The sequence below is a fragment of the Dipteris shenzhenensis genome, chromosome 25 (genome assembly GCF_047967505.1).
Source record: "Dipteris shenzhenensis isolate YYH24624 ecotype China chromosome 25, Dip_SZ_1.0, whole genome shotgun sequence".
NCBI lineage: Eukaryota > Viridiplantae > Streptophyta > Polypodiopsida > Gleicheniales > Dipteridaceae > Dipteris > Dipteris shenzhenensis.
In genome coordinates this window covers 8143500-8152902 of record NC_141620.1, presented here as the reverse complement: position 1 = coordinate 8152902, position 9403 = coordinate 8143500, and positions in this window count along the sequence as shown.

Below are 9403 nucleotides of genomic sequence, written 5' to 3'. Positions count from 1 at the left end.
TTTTGATCTTCTTTAGCATGCATTACCCAAATCATGTCCTCCAATTTTTATCTAAACTTATGATCACCTTCTTTTAAAGTTTGATCCACATTTAGGGCATTCCATGTATTCCCTTGTGAATCATATCTTAAGAATTATGCATAAAGAAATACACAAAAGAATTAATTTCAATGTAGGCTCAATTGCAAGTAAAGTATGCTCATTGACATTGCATAAGGTCCATTAAAATTCTTCAATTTATCAATTATAGTACCTAGTTGATGTAAAATAACAAAATGATTCAAAATGAAAATATAATACTTAAAATTTCTAATAGATCACGAATCCCTCATTCATTAAATTAAAACATATTGCCTTAGATAGAATCATAGTGCAAATCATAAGATGGATTAATGCTTTAAGAACTAACTTATCTTCAAACAATTTCAAAATTATGATTTAAATAAAAAGTATGGCAAACTAAATAAATAATACTTTTTAAATTATGAAAGATCCAATTTGGTATTGCTAAAATTAGTATGCCAAGACTACAAATTTCATAAAGTAGTATTTTAAGATGAAATAACTTTTTTGTTGGTGTGTAAGTAAGGTGCACACAATGGCTCTTATTGGGTAATCCACTAGTACTTAGATTGAACCTTAAACATAAATTTTTTGGGAGTCTTTGTCTTTTGATCTATTTTCAATCGTATAGAGAATTTATATCGAGACGGTTTTGTTTAACTTTTCTTTATCTAATCCAAAGCAAATGCCTTTCTCTTACATGGGTTTTGTGTCTCTCTTACATGGGTTTTGTGTCTCAAATTATGCTTGTTTTGGCTTATGAGAATATGATAGCTCAAATGTGCATTTTATTTCAAATCTTTATGGGCCTTGTATCAAGTTTCGAAAGTTTAAATTTCAAGAGAAGGATAGGCTTGGGGAGTTTCAGTGGGAGAAGGTCAAGAAGTATCCCATTGGATGGGGAGTTGGGCTTGAAGGAGGTAATGACACAAGTGATTAGTTGGGCATTGAAAAAATAGAACAACTATATATTTGTATACAGTTAGGAAGGGCGCAATTCACTTAGAGTGATAAGCCTAATGGATATGGCATCCACCTTACTTTGGAGAAATGCCTTATGCCTCTTAGAGAACATGCATATCCGCTTGGGCAAGTGTCAAGCATCCCAATGGATTTCTCATGCTCATCGCTTTGGTGCAATTTATACATGTTTTGGTTCGAGTTTAAAGCAATGCTCCGAATTTGGGAATTGGACTTGTGGGATTTGCTCCCCAATTTTAAGAGTGTGTTTAGATTCATGGATGGCATTCTTATGGTGAATGTTGATTCACCTTTGTCCTTCTTTGACACAGCGGACAAAGGGAGTGCAGAACCTTGGTGGATTTACCCCCTTCAGTTCTTGGAAGTTAAAGAACAACAAATACTAGGATCTTGACCTCTGGGGGGGACATGGTGGGCAAAAAGGTAAACTTTTTAAATATGATAATAACAATAACTCAAGTGGATAACGGAGTGATAGTTACAAATTTTTATGATAAGACGAACTCTTTACCTTATGCAGTTTGTAAATATTTGGGCCGATGATAAAAGGCCAAGGTCTTTTGCGGAGAAATCAATACTCTCCTCAGTTATGCCCGTCTTATATATAGAGAAGGAATAGTTCAATGCCTTCTTGGAGATTGAAGGGTTTAATTGAGGCCTTTGGGAAAAATGGATTTGATTTGAGGAAGAGCCAAAGGCCAGTTAGAGCATTCTTGGACCAGCCATTCCCCAGCTGCAACCTCAACATAACAAGGATTAGGTGTTGGATTGGTAAGATTCAGAGTAACTCGGTTTTTCTATTAAAATATTCTTTGATTATTTGCACTTATGGTCAATAGTATGACCCACTCCTATGTGAGGAGCGAACTATTGCCCTTACTCGGAGTGTGTCAGATTTGTGAGATTGCGATCTGAGGGTACAAAAAAACTTTTCCACATATAAGAGGTGATGGGTGGATTTATCTTATGATAGTGCTTTGGGTGGGGTAGGGAGACATGCAATAGTGACATGGTAGAATGGTAGAAACAGGAGAGAATCTATGAGACCACTTTAATTCTAAGACACTTGTTATATTCTGTGGACGTATCGTGGGAGAGGATATGAAATGGATATTATATACATTTATTTACTTGAAAAACGGTTTGAGCATGGGATGTATCTTGAAGGGCTACACTAATAGGATTATTTGACACTTGGTGTGGGATTAATATGGTAGAGAGGTTATATATATTTATTTTTAAAGGAGAATAAGGGTATTCTAGAGCATTTTCGTCAGGTGCATTAATTTGATGATTGATAATGGGATTAGGAGACTAAGGGCCTTAGCACATGGATGGGGCTAGCATGGGTTTAGGATGGGAATCTTTTTGTCATCATTACTCCCATCCTACACCGAGTGGTCTAGGATGGATTTAGAATGGGAGTAGCCACTTTTTCTCCCATCCTGGACCATGGCCTCTAGACCCTGGCAGCCAAAATGGGTTTCCCTTTTTTAGGGATTCAAAACCATGGAAGGATGACATGTGTCCTTGTCCCCACAAGGTCCCCACCTCTTAAACACATGAAATGATGCCATGTGTCCTCTTCCTCCTAAGCCCATCCCTAGTTCTTTTTTTGTTAGCACATGGTGGGATGGGAATAGGATAGAAATATGCATGGGACCACCCTTTCCCATTCCCATCCTATTTCTTCCCATGTGCTAAGCCCCTAACACGGTGTATTGAAATCATATATAGTACCATCATGATACCGTGGCACTACTCCCCTTGGTATTGGGGGGTGTATACTATACCCAACGAGAACATCGGCTACACGTAGGGTGCGCTACAGGGACCATGAAGGGCCAAAGATTACTTTGATGTGAGACTCAGCCATTGCAACGGACGATATGGCATGAAATGACAAGGCGTTGACGGCCACCCTTGCAGTGACGACTAATGCATTTATGTCTTGAAAGAACCATACAGACTACACTCGGAACCTGTTCGGAAGGGCGCCAACATCGAGAGATAGCGTCGCAAAGGAGAGCCTTCTAGTTTAAATACCATATTGGCTCTACTTTTGAGAAGCATTCGATACCTGCATGCTGCAAATAGACACAGCACAAGTTTGAACGACTCTGCAAGGAAGTTTGGGCAAGCTCGGGGGAGAATCCCGAGGTGCCAGACTATGCGGAGAAATGAACAAGCGGCATGGTAAGCGTGAGGTTGCAGGTACTCCGGATGGAGTCAAGCAAGGTGCATTTGCATTTCTTGTGAAGCTTATCGGCGTGGCTCCACATTCCCTGACCTTTGTCTATAATATGCCACTATTTCGCACCTGGAAGAGGCTACTGCCATTGAGCTTTTACATGAATGTGAACGAAGAGTTCACTGTGGTACTCATTCTTGGCAGGGGGCGCGTATGGCACTTTGATGCTTGATTGTCTGTGCCTAATCACTACTCGAGGGAATTAAATAGCATGGGTTGGTAGAAGAGTTGTAGGAACGGGGAGACCTGCTGTTAGGCAAGCAACGAACTGATATTCTGGACGTCCCTGCTTCGACCACTCTATGGCAAGAGGGAGTCTCGGAGAAACACTGTCTCTACAGTCAATACTACGAGCGGTGATAGGTTCACCGAGCTCTACATTTGTTTGAGCAATGCAAGCATAAGCGGTAAACTGGGCCAACGGGATGAATAGAGCTGGTTTGTATGGCTTAGCACCATGTTTGCCCTTGTGCCAAAACTGCTTAACACCCTTGGGGCAACATGAACGACATTAGAGCTCGTGACGAATAGCATGAGGACTAGGAATTGGTTGCAACTTGTCTTGATAAAGTTACTTGAGGGTATAACGTGAGGGCTTGTTGGATTGCACACACCCCTGGGTTATGAGCTTAGATGAATCGTAAATCTCGTGGATTTATTTAGTACGGTCTTCATATACTCGTCCGATTGTTCCAACCAATCGCATTGGAGAAGAAATCCCAGGACCCCCAGCATGGACCCTTAACAGCACCTCGTGGTTACATTTGGGGGGTTCATGTGTTTCTGCATGGACAACTATATTGGACTTCTGGCCCGAGGTAGTTGAGCTTTGGAAGCAAGGATGGCGAGAAGAACTACTGAGATTGGTATGTTCTTATCGATTAGAGCCTATGGAATCATCAGCTTATGCATTACACGCTTTAGTCCCTTGTGCTTATCGGCCTATTGTTCGTGATTTCATTGTGATAATGGAGAAGACACAGTGTCGGGATAATCACACCTAGGCTCCTACAGGGACTCTGATTATATTTGTTCTCATATGGGCATTGCTTTGTTTGGGACTAGGCAGTATTTACTTGTTTAGCATACAGAGACCTTCGATCTAACGCGGTGGACCATTAGCCTGACAAAGAAAAAAGGAAGGGGCGGCTAATGGATTTGGGTTGCTATTACTGCACTAGCAAAACCATGTACTCAAGCATTAGAAACAAGGAGTATCCTTAAACTTTGAAATAGGTTTGTGTATTGAGGCATTAGCCATGTTAGGATTACAACTGTTAAAAATTGGTTTGGGTGCTCACGGGCTGTAATATACATTGGGGGATAAGTTCCCAAAAACTTCATGAACTATTGTTGGACCAGAGTAATTTTTTCGTGGTATTTCCTTCATATACTTCATTGGAATGGACTGGTTTTCTTGGACTCTATTTATAAAAGTTGAAATCCTAGGTCCTTGGTAGAGATACTTAGAAAAAGATAGGAGTAGAATATTGAGCTTCTTTGAGCATGGAGTTTGGATGGTTATTTAACATTAAAAAGTATACTGATGTACCAGTGAATGAGTGAGAGATTTTCTTGAGTTGTTCTGCTATGGCACTAATATACCTTCAGCTCCTAGGATTGTTTGAAAGAAAAGTTTGTAGTTGGACATGGATAGCAACTGTGCATGGCCTATATGAACTAACCAATGGTGGTTTGTATTGGATGGTGGCAGGTGAGTCCCTACACTTTTCTACAAGGTTTTCTCAGAACGTGAAAGGCATTTTGGTGGCATCAATGAAAGAAGACTTTCTTAAGGCTTCTTGCCTTGAGACGTTGGGGAAATGGATGGAACTCTCTACTAGAACTTAATAGCCCTTGGCAAGATTTTGGTTCCCTTTCTTGGACACATTTAGAAAGATGTTCTAGGTTGGTGATGCATTTGTTTTTGGAAGATGTTATGTAGGCAGCAAGAAAAAAAGTGGACATACGGAATATATTACTTTTATCTATATTTTATGGATATATGTAGTTTTTTGATATGGACATGGATATGGGTTGTAAACACTAGACAACATTCTATGGTCCATAAGATTAAGATCAGATTACTAGTTTAAACGTGGTCATGATCTTATAAAATAAGAAGCAGACTTGTAAATTATAATAATTTATTCAAAAGCATCAAAATTTTGTCCTACACATACATACAACTAAGTAATCATTCAAAAATACACTACATGAGCTGTCTTCAACCCAAGGACACTCCTAATTGAGAACCTTAGGTATCATTTAAGGGGGCTCCAATGTTGTGGTACAATTATGTACACCCATTCAAGGAAACACTCCATAACTTTTTTCTTGATTATTAAAAAACAAAATATATTGAAAATTTACAATCCAAACTAGTGGGACTATTGCATGGTGGTGTTAAAACATTAATAGTTGGTGATATTGGTATCTAGATTCACCCTAGAATGGAAGAATTTGAAAATGTGCGATTTGCGCATGTGCAAGGATCTTTCAATAAATCCAGCACTATCTACAATTTTGTATTGTTTCTTTTCCCATACACTTGCTTGCAATAAGTATGCCAAAGGTAATTGCATTTCATCATACAGAGCATCAAACCTGATAATGTGCCATTTCGTTTATTTTTGTTTTGAAGTTATTTAGGCCACATTGCACTTGCTTGTTATATCCAATTTGCAGACATGTATCACCGAAGGAGGGAAACCATGGTGGCTAAACATTTGCTACTCCCGTGAATTTTAAATTTTCACACCTGCCCACAAATATTTGAATACCGCAACGTGCACCATACCTTGCTCATCATACCTACCCTTGAACATGCACCCAAAGCTCCCTTCCCCTAATGAGCATAGGCATTGAGATGCTAAATGCTGAGATGGCCCTTGCAGCCCAGAAGATGTGCAGCAACATGTTGGGCAATGCATGAAAACATTGAGGTTAGATGACTCAAATAAGTTGTCTTCTATTCTTTGCTCGCCTCACAAGCTAGCTAGTCTCTATTCTGGAGGTTCACTGATCATTGCCATGGTTTCAATAGCAAGATGCAACTCATCATGGCTTAGAAGAGAAGTAGAGAGAGGCTGTGAGATAGGAAAGTTGAAAAGCTTGGTCACGGCACAAGGAATAGATTACGGGCCGAGGAAAGCAATGTCACAGTATCGAAACAGTGACAAAAGACACTTTTGCAACGCTTGTGGAGGGAGAAACAATGAGAAGAAAGAAGAATCCTTGTAGAATAGCAGTACGAAGTGGTTGCATTTGCACACCATTAGAGCGAAGAACATGAGCTTAGATCAACTAGTTACAAAGAGGGCAACATTAGCTATGTTGGTGTTCCCTAAAACAAAGGAGAAATGGCCTAGGCACATAATGTTGAAGATGTTGTCAATCAAAAGGACCAACGTGGCTCCAGCTGTTGGACGCAGACCAGAAGCAATGCACAAACATCTTGAGTTGAAATAAGAAGCACATCTGCAGAAAGCGGATGGGATGCAAGAAATTGAACGGGCACATCATATACATGCTAGATACAACTCAAGCCAGTGGTTGCCTAAACTAGCCCGGTGGTTGTCCGTGATTGAGCTTTGGAATAGTTAAATTGTTTAATTTTAAAACTGGCTAGCTTGGACTTGATGTGATTGTCCTAAACTAGCCCGGTGGTTGGAACATCATGTGATTGTCTTCAACCAGCTCGGTGGTTGTTTATGATTGATTTTTGGAATGAGATCATCTAATTTGCAGGCTTAGATTTTGAAGATTGACACTGCAAACTTGAGACCATCTAATTTTCAGGAACAAATTTTCAAGATCCACATTGTAGCTTGAAATAAACACCTATTTCATTAATTTTGGACTGGTGCACTGTCCAAATTCGTTTTGTGAGATAATTTTGGATAAAGCATTTAAAAAAAAGAGGCTCTTATAAAACAAAACTTTGAGTCAAAAAGTAAGATTTTAAAAAATAAAATTAGAAAAAATGACGTGACATGTTATTAAAACTAGAGTACATTAAAAAAAGAGGACATCACATTGTTAAAAGAGACAAAAAGTAAGATTTTAAAAAATCAAATTAGAAAAAATGACGTGACATGTTATTAAAACTAGAGTACATTTAAAAAAAAGCATGACACATATGTACAAGAAGTAGATCATATAACTCAAAGCCATATGGTGTTAAAAAACACCTTCCATTAGCTCAGCCTAGAAGATCTCATCTTTGTCTCTCTTGCCTATTACAACTTTTAGAGAACTAAAAAGTCTTTGTGGAACTGTAGTTTCATTACTTGTCTATCACAGTTACTTTAGAAAACACATAAGTCTCTATGGAATTAAATTTCCATCACTTGACTATTAAGTCATTAGAGAGAGCATATGTCCTCGAAAGTGCCTACTATTGCATTGGCTTCATGAAAATAAGCAGAATTTAAACTTGCAGGCCATGCGTAACTAGGGTTGGCATCACAAATCTCCTCACAGACTCTCCTCACAACATGTTTCGAATCTGCCGCCGACTTGTAAGAAAATTTAACTCGTTAGCATGAGAAGTACATGATTAAAAGAAGCGAAAAAGAAAGCTAGGGATATTCACCTCTTTTGCTGAGTTCAAATCAAGCAGCCATGTGCGTAACATATCCTCCTTGAATGATTTTCCCTTCATTGGTCCATACAAAAGAGATCTAAGACAAAATTTGAGTTCAGTAAATGAAGTCGGGTAGTAACTAGTCATTGTCTTAGAGGGAAAGTGGGAGAAGGAGAGTGAGGGAGCGATAGCGAGGGATGCACAGTGAGCTGCCCCTCCTTCAAGAGTGATAGAAAGTGAGGGAAGACGTAAAGTGAAAGATGAATAAAAGTTAATTAGAAGGACTAGGATGTAAGAAATAAGAGAGTGTTTGTGGAAGGACTAGGATGGAAGAATACAAGTGCACTAAGGCACGATGTGTTCGCTATGATAAGGATAAGGGTTGGAATAAAGTGAGAGAAGCATTGGAAATGCTCTACTTTAAGTGAGTGGAGACTGTCCAACTGAATAAAATTTTGCAGAGCGATTAAGTCTTTCGGACTCAATCAAATACATGATCTCATGCTTGAATATACAGATTGTTGCAGGATAATAATGGAATGAACTTATCTTTGCAAATTGTTCTGAAGTGAGTCTTTTGTCCTCCTTTGCTTCTTTTGCGATCTGATTACAAGCATAAGCCCAATGTTGACCATCAATGGGCTGGAATCTGCAATGAAGGAGGAATTCCTTCTTTGCTTTCTTTAGCATATTCTCACCTTGTGCCTCTTCGCCTTGTTTAAGAGTGTTTTTAAAGAATCAACTGAAGGTTTTCTCGAAATATGTAGGCCCTGTAAATGTTATTTGATCTAGAAAGCTATTTTTGATTGGACAAAACATTATTGGGCGCAGGACCACGTTGCTTGCCACAGGTTTCTTTCCATCTCTCAAAGCCTCGTATATTTGCAGTGCATAGGATATATCAAGGCTTCGGCTATTAGTAAAGATAGCTGCAGCTTCCACATCTTTGGCATTCACAAACCACGTCCTTTGACCCCAGATATATCCCACATCATCTATTACTGCTTCATTAATAGCAGATTAAGATTTTTGATTGATGTGACACTGCTTGGAACCGTGGCCCCGTACTAGCCTTTTGCATTTCACATCGTGGTTTGCTAGCAAGAGCTTCTAGCATAACTGCAGTGGATCGACCTTGATCTTCTTCAAATTTTTTTTAATTCCCGTGCACTCAAGGCTTGTGTTTCATCATCCTTAGTGACATCCACCATTTGTTGCTCTAGAAGTTTGCACTCATGTTCTACACATTCATCCTAATCATCTTCAGCCTCAGGTTCTGAGTCTTCTTCATCTTTCTCTTCTTTTAACCATTTTTCATCCACATGATCTTTCTCTATGCATGTTCTTCTTGCCCCTACATCGAAGTCTGAGCTTGATCTCCTTCATGTGAAGATCCTTGAATATGAGGAGCATATTGTGCATCTTGAAAGTACTCAAACATTATCTTTGCATGCATCCTTTTTGCCACCACACTAGGAAATTGCTCCCAAGTATATGCAAGAGCCTCCAATGCACTTTGC